Source organism: Muntiacus reevesi, chromosome 3 (genome assembly GCF_963930625.1).
Source record: "Muntiacus reevesi chromosome 3, mMunRee1.1, whole genome shotgun sequence".
Taxonomy (NCBI): domain Eukaryota; kingdom Metazoa; phylum Chordata; class Mammalia; order Artiodactyla; family Cervidae; genus Muntiacus; species Muntiacus reevesi.
This window is the reverse complement of record NC_089251.1, coordinates 266,658,507-266,675,511: the sequence shown is the minus strand read 5'-3', so window position 1 is coordinate 266,675,511 and position 17,005 is coordinate 266,658,507. Positions and strand designations below refer to the sequence as shown.

The window sequence follows — 17,005 nt, the reverse complement described above, 5'->3', positions numbered from 1 at the left end:
GGAGATACTAGCAGAAGGTACCCCTATGTATGGTCCTGACTATCTGGTGTGTCCATCATGGCCCTCAAAAATGAGGTGCAATAGTTGTGTGGTCTGTGGGGTCCAGAAACCCCATTGTTATTCCTTGATAGGTTCTAGTACATGAAGCCCATGTCACTGACATTGGGATTCAGTGAGATCAGGTGTAGCCTTCAGGACCCTCAATCTAGAGCCTATTATACAAAGTGAAGTAAGTGAGAAAGAGAAAAACAAATATTGCATATTAGTGTATATATATGGAATCTAGGAAAATGGTATTGATGAACCCATTTGCAGGGAAGAAATGGATACACAGATGTAGAGCATGGACTTGTGGACACAGTGGGGGCAGGAAAGAGTGTGATGAATGGAGAAGGTAGCATTAACATATATCACTACCGTGCAACATAGACAGCTGGAGAGAAGTTGTTGTATAACACAGGGAGTTCAGTCCTCAGGGCTATCTCAGAACTCTGGATGTCACTGGGAATAGTTCCTTTCTCTGCCATCAGATGGTGGACGATACCAGAGAAGCCTGGCATGCTGCAGTTCATGGGGTTGCAAAGCATCAGACATGACTTAGTGACTGAACAACAACAGTGTTATCTTTGGTACATAGGAGGTAGCCACCTCCTAAAAATGCATTTGGAATGAATGAATAAATTGCTATGTTTAACCCATATATCACTGAATCATTCTTGTATACAAAAAATTAAGCAGGATATACAGTTGAGGGCTGTGTATAAATTCCATTTCCTGGGAATTAGTGACCTGTTAGTGTTCCAGTTACAGGGAAACCCAGAATTTCTTCTTTCATTATCCCAATTCCAGGGCTAAATGCTTTTCTGCCCCATCACTGTCTTAAAGTGGCCTGTGCTTATCAAGAGAATCCAAACCTGGCCTTTACATTCTGCTGCCATGTGGACACAGCTCATCCCTGCCACCCTCTCTTCAGTGCTGGCTGCCCTCCTGTGCTGCCCTCCCAGGCCAGCTCCTGGGTCCTGGTCCTGCCCCTGGAGGCTGCAGAAGAGGAGGGTGCTAGGGAACCTGGGGCTGAGAGTGGAGAGCCTGCAGTCATGACCATTGATGAGAATCATGAGTCGGGCCCTTTACAGACCGTTACATGCTGCCAGCTGGTGAAGGCTGTGAACTTGGATGACAGAGCTGGTTGTCTGTGAACAGTGGCAGGGCACGGTTAAGGGTTACTGGTGCCACAAGATACGGATCCCTCTATTCCTGGGGCCGTCGGGAGGCACCACAGGTGCTGGGGGTACCCAGGATTCTGCTTCAGATCTTGAAAAGCTCCCTCAGTTTTATGAAACAGGCTGTCAGTAACTATTACCATTCAATGAAACAAGCTGCGAGACACTGCTTTGTCTAATGTCCTCCTCAGTGTGAGAAATCCTCTTAGGCTCCTTGATATGCATCCCTCCCCTTTGGCTGACAGCACACAGCTCTTTGTGGGGCAAAACATTTCTGTTCCCAAGAAATAAATTCACACTGAGTTCACAAGTTTCTCTTTACATCTTTTTCATTAATCCTCATTTCTATGGAAACAGCACAAATAATGCCCAATATTTCTTATAAATGTTTCAAATATGCAAAAGATTATGTCTCAGAAAGAAGCATATTTTTATAATTTTTATGGAATCTGTATAGGTACATATTTAAAATGTCAAGCTGATGTAGATCACAAAAGGAAAAGTAAAGATCTCCTGTCTACTCATAACAGAAAGCCTCTATCCCCACTGTCCACAGTTTCTTCCAGAAAAACATCTGTCACATACTTGTGCTTTTTTTTTTTTTTAATTATTCTTGAAGCCCCGGAGGGGCAAAAAGAGACTTTAACAAGGGGAGGGAGGATCCACCAGAATAGGAAAAGAAAGAGTGAGCGTGGGAGAAGAGGAACCAGGGCAGGCAGGAGGCCCTGGCGGGGACGCTTTGGAGGACTCACCTCTCCACTTCTAGCACAGGCACTGCTGACAGAAAAGGTGAAACCGTGGCCCTCTTGCAACTGGGAGGGCACAAAGCAGCCCCTGGGGCCAAAAACAGCCTAGCTTTTAGGTCCCAGCTCATAGACGTGGCTGGAGGCCATGAGTTCAGCCTCTGTCCCCAGCCGGTGCTGGGTGGCCAACTGCAGGCAGAGCTCAGGAAGCAGGCAGAGGGTCCCTACCACTTCTACTGGGCCCAAGGAAACAGGAGGATAAGGGAGAGGAACACAAATCTGAAACCTCCCTCTGTCCCCACCTTTGGTGGCTCTGGGGAGGAACAGAAGTCTCCTTCTGGCTCCAGGCCCTCCCAGACCCACAGCGACCAATAAGGTACAATCACTGGGGCCAGTCACAGTCACTGGAGGTGCAGATCATTTGTTTCTTTAAAAAAAAAAAAAAAAAAAGACAAAAAGGTTGCAGTCTCCTACAAGCACAGAGTTTTATGTTTCAAGGTGTTAAGAAAAAAATCTGTCCTGGCTCAGGACATCAGAAGCAAGCCTGACCAGGCACATGTGGCCTTGGGGTAGGTCCACTGCTGCTTTGTGGCCCAGCGAGCAAGCACAACACCCACCTCCTGCATCTAATGCCCACCCCGACCCAGCTCCCCTCTGCTACTGCCACCTCCGCCGCTCTGGGAAGTTAACTCTAAGATGTCTTCGCAGAGATATGGGGGAGTCTGAGGGGGAGGCCATGAGATCCAGTCAGGTGGTTTAAACATTCTTGAGGAACTCCTCTGCCACAAAGCACTCACGGGCATTGACCAATGGCTTCATCTCACTGATCTCCTTGTCAGTTTCTTCCACGAAGGGGATCATAAAGTCCACAAATACATCTGCTCTGTGTGGAAGCTGGTGAACAGAGACCTGATGTCATACCCCTCCACTGGTTTCCTTCAGAGGATAAAGAAGCTTTCTGCTCACATCAGGATGAAGCACATGAACTTGTGACATAGCATCTTCTCTGCTTCACAGCAATGCTGACCCTGACAGAGTTGATGGAGGATTCCATCAGAATCTTTTCCTTCTCAATCCTGCTGATGGTCATGGGTTGTAGAATGAGCTCTTTGCTACTTCTGACTTCTACTTCTGGCCTGTTGTGTTGTTCCACTATCTGGGAGGAGAAATCCTCTAAGCAGAGGGCAGCCTGCAGTGTGGCCTCCTCCACACTCAGGTAGGGCTGGAAAGTGGCAGTCATCACAGATGCTGGCTGGGCAGGAAAGAAGAAGTGTGGAAGTGGCCAGCCCAGCAATGCCTCACCTGTCCCACTTGTGCTTTTTTTAAGTGTATTTTTTAATTGGAGGAAAATTGCTTTACCATGTTATGTCCGTTTCTGCCATACAACAATACTAATCAGCCATAATTATATGCATATCCTACCATTCTTGAGTCTCCCGCCCTTCCTCCCATCCCTCCCCTCCAGGTCATCACAGCGCTCCAGGCTGGGCTCCCTGTGTTATATAGCAACTTCTCACCAGCTATTTTCCACATTTTAGTGGGTATATGTAGATACTACTTTCTCCATTCTTACCACTTTCTCTTTCCCCCACTGTGTCCACAAGTCTGTTTTCTAAATCTGCTTCCTTCCCTGAAAATAGGTTCATCAATACTTTTTTCTAGATTCCATATACATACATTAGTATACAGTATTTGTTTTTCTCTTTCTGAATTACTTCACTCTGTATAACCTGCTCTAGGTTCATCCACCTCACTAGAACTGACTCAAATTTGTTCTTTTGTATGGTTGAGTAATATTCCATGGCATAATGTACTACATCTTCTTTATCCATTCATCTGCTGATGACACCTAGGTTGGTTCCATGTCCTGGCTCTTGTAAATAGTGATGCAATGAATATAGGAATATGTGTATATTTTTGAGTTGTGGTCTTCTCAGGGTATATGTCCAGCAGTGGGATTGCTGGGTCATATGGTAGATTTATTCCTAGTTTTTAAAGGAATCTCCACATTTGTGCTTTTAAAAATTATAAAGTAGGGTCCTACTGTGTGCACTATTCCATACTCTTCTTATCAGCACATCTATGCTGGTATCAGGTAGCATGAGCTGCTATAACATGCAGATCCCTGAACCTAGTGGCTGAACCCAGTGGAAGCTCATGTGTGGCCAACACGAAACCCCACACAGGTGCTCATGATCAGCATGCAGCTCTCCCCCAACAGCAAAGCTTCTTTCCTACATTTTCTTCATCAATGTACAATTTCCAATGCCACTGTACTCCTTCCCATCAAGATGCAAATTTGGAGAATCAGGTGGTTTTTTTTTGAGCAGATAGTGGCTGCTTGCATCCCACTGGCTAGAACTTAGTCACATGGCTGTCCTCCCTTCAAGGGAAACGGGAGAATTTTGTCTAATCCAGGCCCATGAAAATAAAGACATGAATTAGATGAGTAGACAGAATTCTGCAGCAGTCTACCCTCTGGTAGCATTCCACCTTTGAAGACAAAGTCAATGTGATTTTCTTTTAGGAAAAATAATTTCTCTGGGCTGTCCCATTGCTATATCCAACTCCCAGGAGAGAAGGATGCCCAGTGCCCTCCATCAGATCTGGAGTGTGGTATCCCTGCATCCCAGCCACCTGCAGATTAACAATCTACAATTAACAATCAACAATCTATCTGCTTCCCTTTCAGACCCTTTAGATATCCAGTGATGGACAAGGGACATAATAAAACCATAGCAAGAGCTCTTCTAAGGCTCCAACATTGAAAAGTTGCTCTTTAGGCTGGGTTCATGATCTCTTTGGCAACATAAATCTTACAACTTAGTAGATCTCTTATCTATTTGTCTCTAGTCAGTTCTATGTGCCTCAAAACATGAACAAAATTCTTTCCTATGCATAGTCCCAACCCAGATTTGGTTTTTGTTTTACTTCCTCACACCCTGTCTTGCTCACTTAACCTTGAGTTTGTCAGAAACACAGGACATGGATATATCTGATATATCTGCTGCATATATCTGATCTTTGCCTTAGAAATAAGGTGAAGGAATACATTCCTTAGCAAATTTCTCTCAATCTTATCTTTAATTTTTGGTGTCATAGAACCCATATTCTAAAAGTTTAAGTCCCCAAATTTCTGAATTTTCTTTATTCCCTCTCATTTTTGTTTGTAAACATACCAATTCTACCCAGAGCTTATACATTCTTTATAGCATTTTGCTAAAAGCAGAAAGTAAAAGCAACATAGTTTATTTCCTATACCCTCACTTAGAGCAGGGCTTCCCAGGTGGGTGGTTCTAGTGTTCAAGAACCCATCTACCAGTGCAGGAGACGTAAGAGACTTGGGTTTGGTCCCTGGGTCAGGAAGATCACCTGGAGGAGGGCATGGCAACCCACTTCAGTATTCTTGCCTGGAAAATCTCATGGACAGGGGAGCTTAGTGGGCTGCAATCCATAGGGTCATAAAGAGTTGACATGACTGAAGTGACTTAGCAGGCATGCACTTGCCATGGGCTCGCCAACAATTCGACTTGCCTTCTAAGTTGTGGAAAGCCAGCAGTTTCATCAAATTTTCTGCCACTGCAATATATGGGTCTTCTATTTTCTCTATCAGCAAGCCAAGGTCACATATTTTAGGTTTGTAAAGTACTCCAATTCAATGTAAAATCTTCAGTTTTGATTAAGCTAATTATTTTACTGTGACAGATCAGTCTCAAAAGTCTAGAAGTATCCTTAGTAGAATTTGTTTCTTATTTACATAAAGTTGGGGCCACATGTCATGCTGGGCAGGTGTTTCTTCCCCTCCATACCTGGCTTCCAAGTCACCTTGATCCCTGCCTGCATCAAGCTGGTAGTGGGAGCATCACGAGCATCTGCATGTTGGGGAGGGGGAGTCTGGCTCACATCACTTCCACACCTGACTGTAGGAAGGCAGGGATATATCATGACTGTGTGCTCACAGAGGTCAGAAAAGAGGTAGGGTGATCACCCAGGAATCTCTATCAGAACTACCACCCACTTCCTCACCTTTACTTTACCTTTAGAATGTTATCTATGCATGCAAATAATAAGTTCAAATGGGACAAAGAGTATCTAGTGGAAAATAAGACTCCTGAGAAAACCAGTCACCCTCACAAAACCACCACTCTTAACAGTTCCTTCTGGGATTTTTGTGTGGATATAAAAATATACCTATGAAAACGTGTGTGCAAATGTTTGCATATTCAAATTTTCTTCAATTTTATAGCTATGTGGTACTCCATGATGGGCTTTATGGGCTTCCAATTTGTCCTTTTTTTTCTTTTTTTCTCTTTTACACATGGCAAATATTGCAATACACTTACTTGAAATACTACTGTGACTACATCCAAGGACCGATGCTGAAGCTCCAATACTTTGGCCACCTGATGCAAAGATCCAACTCATTAGCAAAGATCCTGGTGCTGGGAAAGATTGAGGGGAGGAGGAAGAGGGGATGACAGAGGATGAAATGGTTGGATGGCATCATCAACTCAATGAATATGAGTTTGTGCAAACTCTGGGAGATGGTGAAGGACAGGGAAGCTTGATGTGCTACAGTCCATGGGGTTGCAAAGAGTAGAACACAACTGAGCGACTGAATAACAACATCCATGAGATAAATTCATAGCATTAAATCCTAAACTTTTAATTTCATTATGTCACAATATTAACAGTGATCAAATAGCTTAAATTCTATTCTCTCCTTGTGAGACACATATTATTATTGGTTAATTATGGTATTATTCTTTTCTAATTCTTACAGTTAATTTGTTGTAATCTTAAAGTTGTTTTTGTAAAATACCAATAAATTGTTAGTTCAAGAATTTCCTTTTCTTTTTCCCACTGCTGGTGAGGAGCTCTTAGACCCTGATAATTCACATCCACTCTCTGACTAATTCCTTCCTTTGCCAGCTGGCCTGGGGTCTGTAAACATGACAACACTTGAGAGGTGCTCTGGTAGAGAAGCAGGAACTGTTGGCTTTTGGCAGAGCACCGTGCCTGGTCATTTGGGGAGGGCTAGGTTCCTTAGCAGAGACCAGGCTGTCTTCCTGTGGTCACAATCCTCTGTCAGGTCCCAGCCCCTTGCTGCTCAGGAAACAAACTTCAAATCTCATTCTGGCCTTCCCTGCTTTCTATAATCTTACTCCATTTGAACTTTCTAGTCCTGTTAGAACACAGGGCAAAGTGATGGCCATGGAGAGTCAAATGTCATTTCCACTCAAGCTTCTGCTTGTAGAAGGTCTGCAGGGTCACCTTGTGCTGACCCAGGCCCACCATGACATGGGGGGACCTCTGGCCATGGCCCTCACTGACCATCTCCCTCTTCCCTTCTAACCTGACCACTGTGAGTCTGTTGAATGGAAGCCATGGCAACCGCTCTGGATGCCCCTCTGCCAGTCACTCTGTGCTGTGTGGCAAGGCTGGCATCCTCTCAGTGCTCACTGAGAGGGCTTTGTGTGCCTAAATCCTGTCCCCTACACTTTCCAGTTGTGTGACCCAAGGCAGATCACTTTTCCTCTCTGTGCTTCTGATCTCTCAGGTATAAAATACTGCTAATAGTTAAAGATGATTCTTTGAGCTCCAACCATGTGCCAGACCCCAGTCATGTGTGTTAATGCTTTATTTCCTGTAACACTCTCAGTAACAGAAGTCTCAGTATCTCCATTGAAAGATGAAGAAATTGAGACACAGAGGGGTCAAATAACTTGGCTGTGGTCACACAGCTTAGCAGTGAGACCAGGCTGGGAGCCTAATGTCCTCTCTCCACAGTCTTGCTCATGAGTCTTCCTCTGAGGCAACTGCTGAGAGGATAACAGAGGATGTAGTGGGCACTGACTACAAGTCAGCTGTGATTACGGTTTGCATTGTAATTGCACTCAAACATGCCAAATCCTCAACAGAGGGAAGTTTTGAAATCACTGGAATATTAGAATTGCTTTATGGGTCCTTGAAGAAAGATGGGGAAAGATCACAAAGGAAAGGAGTAGGTGTGGGCCGTCTCCGGGCTGTGTGAGGGACTGGAATTTCCAGTCCACTCAGGGTAGGCATCTGGAGGGCAGGAGTGTGACACAACTTGACAAAGGAGGGACAAATTAGGGTTTCAAGGCCCTAAAGGTCAGAATGAGGAGTCTATGCTGAGTTAGGGGTGGTGGTGACAGGGTATGTGACCAGGGGAGCAATGGACCTGGCCCAACCCTGAAAGTCATAGCATCATCAATGTGCTGATTGGATTGGAGGGGAAAGGAGGCGAGAAACAGGCTGGAAAAGGAAGGACCCAGCTCTGCTCCTGCAACAGCAGCAGCAAAAGAAAAGGAACTGAGACCTAGAGATTCTGAAAAAGCTGAGTCCACAGTGACCAGCGGCGTACAATAGCAGGGCTCTCAAATACTAACGTATGCCAAGTGTGAAGCCTCTGCCGTTACATCTGATAACTCGTCTCTTTGGACTCGAGGGAGGGGGTGGGTGAGTGGGAGGCTGCATCTTGCTGAGTTGAATCTGTGTGCCTCTGCCGGACTTAGACTGTGCTGTCCCTTCTGAACACAATTCTGGAGCACTGCATTTGGAAAGGGCTGAGGTCAGATGCATTATCTAGAGCAGGCCGAGTCCCACTTTGGAGATGATGAGCCTGACACAGAGTCAGGTTGCCATGCTAATTAAACATTTTTAACTAAGATATCACATAAAATGTTATATATGAACATAGAGTGAATTGTTAATTTCTCAGTTGTATACAACTCTGTGACCTCATGGACTGTAGCCCTCCAGGCTCCTCTGTCCACGGAATTCTCTAGCCAAGAATACTCGAGTGAGTTACCATTCCCTTCTCTAGGGAATCTTCCTGATTGAACTGGGGTCTCCTGCATTGCGGGCAGACTCTTTACCATCTGAGCCACCAGGGAAGCCCATATGTGAACATGAACCAGTTCAAATGCAGCGAAAGTGCCTGGGGCAAAAATAGGTTTCCCTCCACCCCTACCCATAGCTGCCTGGGCTGTCTGTTTATTGACAATCCTTGGGATGTGTATTCTTCAGCATTCTTGCCTTGAGAACCCCATGAACAGTATGAAAAGGCAAAATGATAGGATACCGAAAGAGGAACTCCTCAGGTCGGTAGGTGCCCAATATGTTACTGGAGATCAGTGGAGAAATAACTCCAGAAAGAATGAAGGGATGGAGCCAAAGCAAAAACAATACCAAGTTGTGGATGTGACTGGTGATAGAAGCAAGGTCCAATGCTGTAAAGAGCAATATTGCATAGGAACCTGGAATGTTAGGTCCATGAATCAATGCAAATTGGAAGTGGTCAAACAGGAGATGACAAGAGTGAACATTGACATTTTAGGAATCAGCGAACTAAAATGGACTGGAATGGGTGAATTTAACTCAGATGACCATTATATCTACTACTGTGGACAGGAATCCCTTAGAAGAAATGGAGTAGCCATCATGGTCAACAAGAGTCTGAAATGACGAATGGATAAGGAAGCTGTGGTACATATACATCATGGAATATTACTCAGCTGTTAAAAAGAATTCATTTGAATCAGTTCTAATGAGATGGATGAAACTGGAGCCCATTATACAGAGTGAAGTAAGCCAGAAAGATAAAGACCATTACAGCATACTAACACATATATTTGGAATTTAGAAAGATGGTAATGATAACCCTATATGCAAAATAGAAAAAGAGACATGGATGTACAGAACAGACTTTTGGACTCTGTGGGAGAAGGCGAGGGTGGGATGTTTTGAAAGAACAGCATTGAAACATGTATATTATCTAGAGTGAAACAGATCACCAGCCCAGGTTGGATGCATGAGACAAGTGCTCAGGGCTGGTGCACTGGGAAGACCCAGAGGGATCGGGTAGAGAAGGAGGTGGGAGGGGGGATCGGGATGGGGAATACATGTAAATCCATGGCTGATTCATGTCAATGTATGACAAAACCACTACATTATTGTAAAGTAATTAGCCTCCAACTAATAAAAATAAATGAAAAACAAAAAACAAAACCCCCCCAAAAGAGTCTGAAATGCAGTACTTGGATGCAATCTCAAAAACAACACAATGATCTCTGTTTGTTTCCCAGGCAAACCATTCACTATCACGGTAATGCAAGCCTATGCCCCAACCAGTAATGCTGAAGAAGCTGAAGTTGAATGATTCTATGAAGACAGGCAAGACCTTCTAGAACTAACACCCAAAAAAGATGTTCTTTTCATCATAGGGGACTGGAATGCAAAAGTAGGAAGTCAAGAAACACGTGGAGTAACAGGATAATTTGGCCTTGGAGTACAGAATGAAGCAGGACAAAGGCTAGTAGACTTTTGCCAAGAGAACGCACAGGTCATAGCAGACACCCTCTTCCAACAACACAAGAGAAGACTCTACACATGAACATCACCAGATGGTCAACACCGAAATCAAATTAATTATATTCTTTGCAGTCAAAGATGGAGAAGTTCTATACAGTCAGCAAAAACAAGACACGGAGCTGACTGTGGCTCAGATCATGAACTCCTTATTGCCAAATTCAGACTTAAATTGAAGAAAGTCTGAAGAAAGGGAAAACTACTAGACCATTCAGTTATGACCTAAATCAAATCCCTTATGACTATACAGTGGAAGTGAGAAATAGATTTAAGGGACTAGATCTGATAGACGAGTGCCTGATGAATTATGGATGGAGGTTCGTGACATTGTAGAGGAGACAAGGATCAAGACCATCCTCATGCAAAAGAAATGCAAAAAAGTAAAATGACTGTCTGAGGAGGCCTTACAAATAACTGTGAAAAGAAGAGAAGTGAAAAGCAAAGGAGAAAAGGAAAGATATTCCCATTTGAATGCAGAGTTCCAAAAAATAGCAAGGAGAGAAAAGAAAGCCTTCCTTAGCGATCAATGCAAAGAAATAGAGGAAAACAACAGAATGGGAAAGACTAGAGATCTCTTCAAGAAAATTACAGATACCAAGGGAACATTTCATGCAAAGATGGGTTTGATATAGGACAGAAATGGTATGAACCTAACAGAAGCAGAAGATATTAAGAAGAGGTGGCAAGAATACACAGAAAAACAGTACAAAAAAGATCTTCACGACCCAGATAATCACCAAAAACATATAGGGAATTTAGAAAGATGGTAATGATAACCCTATATGTTTTTGGTATAAACAAACCCATGTATCTTTACTCCCCACTCAAAACACCTTTTGTTCCTTAAACAAATGGTAGCACACCATATACTTATTTTTTTCCTTTCTAAAATATACTCTTGTAAATTGTTCCATGATGGTGCACACTGAACAGCTTCTTTCCTTTTTAACTTTTATATGGTATTACTTTGTTTGGATCTATCATAATTTATCTAACCAATCCCAGATGGGTGTATATTAGATTGTCATATTATTTTGTTACTACAAACTAAGCTGTAATTTTAAGTTGTACATATATCTTCCTACATCTCCACAATATATCTGTAGGCTAACCTTCTGGACTAAGGGATATGTGTTTGTATGTATTGCAAAATTCAGCTGCATAGAGACTTACCAATTTGCATACTTATATTTTTACACACGATACATCCATATCACCAATGCTGAAGTACATTTTTATTTATATACATAAAATGTGTTTATATGTGTAAGTGTGTGCATGCTAAGTCTCTTCAGTCAAGTCCAACTCTTTGGGACCCTATGGACTGTAGCCTGTCAGGTTCCTCTGTCCATGTGATTCTCTAGGCAAGAAAACTGGAGTGGGTTGCCACGCCCTACTCCAGGGGATCTTCCTGACCTAGGGATCAAACCTGTGTCTCCTGCATTGCAGACGGATTCTTTACTGCTGAGCCACAGGTAAAGCTTTTATATGTGTAAACACACTTCTTATTCACATATTATATATAATAAAAAGATAGGAGACTTGCACTAGGTGAGAAAAACCTGTTTTCCCACAGGTCTTCAGGTTCACAATTTTGATACCACTGTACATGTATACTGGAATTAAACAATTAAGTAAACAGATAGTAACAGATGGTGGAGTCAGACTTCTTGCTGTTTGGGCTGAAGTTTACATTAAGCAAAAGAGTAACACTAGAATGATTGCAGTAGGATTATAGTTGAAGAGAGCAGTATGTGTTCAAGTTTAGCTTAATATAGAGATGTTGAGTCACTAAATAATGTCCAACTCTTTGCAACCCCATGGACTGCAGCACGCCAGGCTTCCCTGTCCTTTACTATCACCCAGAGTTTGCTCAAATTTGTGTCTATTGAGTCAATGATGCCATCTAACTACATCTAACCATCTCATCCTAATATGTATAGATGTGTGTGTGTGTGTGTGTATATATATATATATATATATATATATATATATATAAAAGTTAGTATACACATACAGATTGGTCTAGAAGCAATGATGCTCCAGTAGCAGAGTACACTTAGCCCTAGATCTTTGTTTCTAAAACCACTCTCCACTGAAAGGAACCAGGATGCCTTAGAGAAATGGACTAGAGTAAAAAAATATATATACAAGATAAACCTGGAAAGGCTTGTAGTGCCAAAAAGTAAGAATGTGCAAAAAGAGAAAAGAAAGAAAGAAAATGATGGCATACAACAGAGAGACAGGAACCAACTAAGACAGTTCCTAATGGTCAAAGTTGGACAATTGGAATAACAAAATAGATATTGTAATATTGATTTATTCCCAACATATAAAACAACTATTTGTGAATCTATACTGATATAAATAAACATTGACTAGATAAATAAATAAATAGGGTGTCTGAGACAAATGTCCAATGCAGAAGAATTCAAAATAATTTGAGATGTGGTCATGTCTCCACCCTTAAGTATGCACTACACATGGTGACTTCTTTTCAAACAGCACTGCATGGAAAGGAAGACAGAGAAACTTCACAGTGGAGAAAACTGATCACCACCACCTCAGCCAGGTGATGCGTCAACAGTGGTGAGTCATGTTGATATGATGTGATGAAAATATCACTTTACCTCTGTGGTCTTCTGCCCAAAACTCATAAGCCTAGAACCCCAATATAATTATAAGAAAAACATTAGACAAATCCTAGCTGAGGGACATTCTATAAAGGGCCTGACCAGTACTCCTCGGAACTGTTAAGGCCATTAGTAAGAAAGAAAGTGAGACACTGTCTCACTCAAGAGCAGCATAAGAAGACAGGGTTACCCATCATAATATGAAACCCTGAACGGGATTCTGGGGCAGAAAAAAAGGCAATAGGTACAAACTAAGGAAATCTGAACAAAGTATGGGCTTCCTTAGTTTTCACTTATGTCTTTCTCTTTTCCAGTATCCCATCCCAAAGTCCACATTGCATGTACTTGCCATGTATCTTCATGCTCTTAGACTTTTCTCATTTAGGTAACCTTGACAGTTTTGAGGAGTACTGGTTAGATATTCTTTACTATGTCTGTTAACTGGGCTTTGTCTGATGTGGTTTTGATGATTATGCTGAGATGATGAGGAATTTTAAGAGGGAGATCATGTAAGTAAAGTGCCATTCCCAATCAAGTGTATATGCTATCAACATGAATTATCACTATTGATGTTAATCCTGATCACCTGACTGAGGTAGTGTTAATAAGAATTTTCTGCCACAAAGTTACTCTTTGCTTTATTTCCATGCTGTACTCTTTGGAAAGTGACCACTGTGCACAGCTGGCCCTTCAGGGGTAGGGACTTTCACCCCATCTCCTTGGGGAGGGGTCTCTAAAAGCAGTATCTGGGCTTCTCCTGTATGGGAGAATCGTCTATTATCCTCATCCAGTTATGGACTCAATCATTTATATCAGTATGGATTCAAAAATATTAATTTTATTATTATTTGGGTTATAAATGCCATGTCACTTACATTATTGCTCAATTTTTCCAGGTTTGTCCATTGGAGGCTGCAGTTGGTTACTGCATTTCTTTGTTTCTCTGTTTTTGTGCTTGTGAGGATGCATATGTGTGTGCATGTTTTAAATGTTTCTTTACTCATTGGCTCTACAATATACTCACAGCTCATCTTATGTATTCCCTGATTTGAATCCAGACTCAGCCATTTCTCCAAGGAGCCCTTGTTCCTTTTTATTGGAGAATGTTAGAAACCAAAGTTTGTGCCCTAGGTGTGCTCCCTACCTCTGGATTATTGTTGCTTCTGTATTAAGCTAAACTCGAGTTCATATTGATATCTCCCACTCTATATAGTATCATATTATAATTCTAGCCTTCCCACCCTGCTTATGTATAATTCCCTACTTCAGCAGAGAGGAAACTGCCTCCAACTTTTATCCATTGACCTGGTACACAAGGATAGTGGTTTCAGAACTGTTAACTCATATCTTGTGGTGAGACACGACTTTACCAGCTGGAGTACAGTGCTTCTGCACACTTCCTTTTGTCTTTAGTCCTACAGCCCGCACTTGTTTACAAAGTTAGTTAAATCAATATCTTTCTTCTTATCCTCTTCAGTGAAGTTGTATCATACACATATGTGAAATAAGATTAATTTACCGTGATCTATATTTTATCCTGGGGATCTTTGACCTTTTATTTAAAATTTTACTTGCATATAGTGAGGCTAACTCTTTGTGCTTGAAAGTTCTATGTGTGCTAATTTATACATAGGGTTACATCTAGAGTATCATGCAGAATAGCTTCATAACCTAAAAAAATCTTATTTATCTAATCATCTGTTCCCATTTTCCAAACCTCTGGCAAGCATTGATCTGTTTTAAATTGCTAAAATTTTGTCTTTTTCAGAATGTCATATAAATAAATTGTACAGTAGTAAACCTTTTAGATTTTTCTTCCCCTTTAGGGTAGGCACTTAAAGCTATACATTTTCCTGTGAACACTTTTTTTTTTTTTTGCATCATTCCCCAAATATATACATTTTATTTACACTGTAACTCAGTACTGAAATACTTTCTAATTTCTCTTGTGAATTTGTCTTTGTCCTATGGTTGCATGTTATTGATTTTTAATGTAATTCTATTGTGTCAGAGAATATACCTCAGTGCTTATATTATAGCATTGCTATTATATATTAGCATTATTATATACTAAGATTTATTTTATTTTACTTTTCTAATTATTTTTTATTAGTTGGAGGCTAATTACTTTAAAATATTGTAGTAGTTTTTGCCATGCATTGACATGAATCAGCCATGGATTTATATGTGTTCCCCATCCCGATCCCCCACCACCACCTCCCTCCCCACCTGATTGCTCTAGGTCTTCCCAGTGCACCAGCCCCAAGCACTTGTCTCATGCATCCAACCTGGGCTGGTGATCTGTTTCACCTTTGATAATATACATATTTCGATGCTGTTATCTCAAAACATCCCACCCTCGCCTTCTCCCAGAGTCCAAAAGTCTGTTCTGTACATCTGTGTCTCTTTCTGTTTTGCATATAGGGTTACTAAGATTTATTTTAAAGCCTAACATACATTCTTTCCTGGTAAATGTTCCATAAGCTCTTGGAAAGCATCTCGTCCATACCTCAGTGAAATTCTGAAAGTCCATGAGTCTGGAGAATGTTAAGATATCCCTTTCACCTTAAAAGAGTGATTAATTGTTAGTTTATAAACACCATGAATATCTAGCAAAGTTTATCTCACTTTTTGCAATGTCTACAAGGAAAACATAAAGCAAATCTGTGGGCTTCCTTTGCATGCCTAGACACATGTATTTTATTTTGAGCATGATTTTCATCCCTTGGCCTCTTTTTATTTTTCCTACTAGATGAGAAATTAAATTATGGACCATATATTCTTTTCATATACTGATCACCAACTTTAACATGTGGAGGCAGGATGGGTCCCAACAAAGCACCAAGCAAATCTTGGGCACTATCTGAGTGTATTACAATTCAGTTCATTTCTGACACTGTCTACCTGGCAATAGCACCAGACCCTATAGGGTGAGGGCTCAGTTCTACAAGACACTCCCTCTTTCCTTTCCATCTTAATTAAGATGCCGGCTGCAAGCCCAAGTTATTACCTATCTTTCTAATTGACCAACTATAGATTAGAGGTTTCCATGACCCACTCTTTGGGTTCGATGAATTTTCTAGAGCAGTTCACAGAATTCAGAGAAGCATTTTACTTAATAGACAATTGGTTTATTATTATAGGGAAGATTATAGATATAATTGTAGATATAATTCAGAAACATTTTTTTTTTCCCAGAGAGGACATGCAGATGGCCAATAGGCACAGGAAAAGATGCTCAACATTGTTAATCATCTAAGAAAAAATAAAACCATAATAAGATATCACTTCACACTCATTAGAAAGTCATCAAAAAGAAGACAATAACAAATGTTGGCAAGATTATGGAGAAAAGGGAACGCTCTTACACTACTGGTAGGAAGGCAGGAATGTAAATTGGTACAGCCACTATGGAAAACAATATGGAGGTTTCTCAAAACACTAAAAATAAAACTACCATGTGTGTGCATGATATCATATGACTCAGTGATTCCACTCCTGGGTATATATCCAAAAAACTTGAAAACACTAATTCAAAGATACATGACCTCCAGTGTTCATATAGCAACATATTTACAGTTACCAAGATGCCATCAACAGAAGTATGGATAAAGAAGAGATGTATATGTATATTTATATATATGTACATACATTGTTTGTTTAGTCTCTCAGTTGTGTCCAACTCTTTACAATCCTTTGAACTATAGCCACCAGGCTCCTCTATCCAGGGGATTTTTCAGGCAAGAATGCTGGAGTGGGTTGCCATTTCCTTCTCCAGGGCATCTTCCCAATCCAGGGATTGAACATGTGTTTCCTGTGTGTTCTGCATTGCAGGCAGATTCTTACCAGAGGAGGCATCAGGGAAGCTCACACAATGGAATACTACTCATCCATAAAAAAGAATGATATTTTGCCATTTGCAACTACATGAATGAACTTAGAGGGCACCATGACAAGGGAAATAAATCAGACAGAGAAAGACAGATACCTGTATGATATCACTTATATGTGAAAT

General features: G+C 41.4%; 1 pseudogene; it reads right to left on the bottom strand.

Annotated features, from left to right (window-relative positions):
* Positions 1 to 2,719: 2,719 nt before the first annotated feature.
* Positions 2,720 to 3,203, bottom strand: LOC136164251 (actin-related protein 2/3 complex subunit 4 pseudogene; annotated as a pseudogene).
* Positions 3,204 to 17,005: the final 13,802 nt, after the last annotated feature.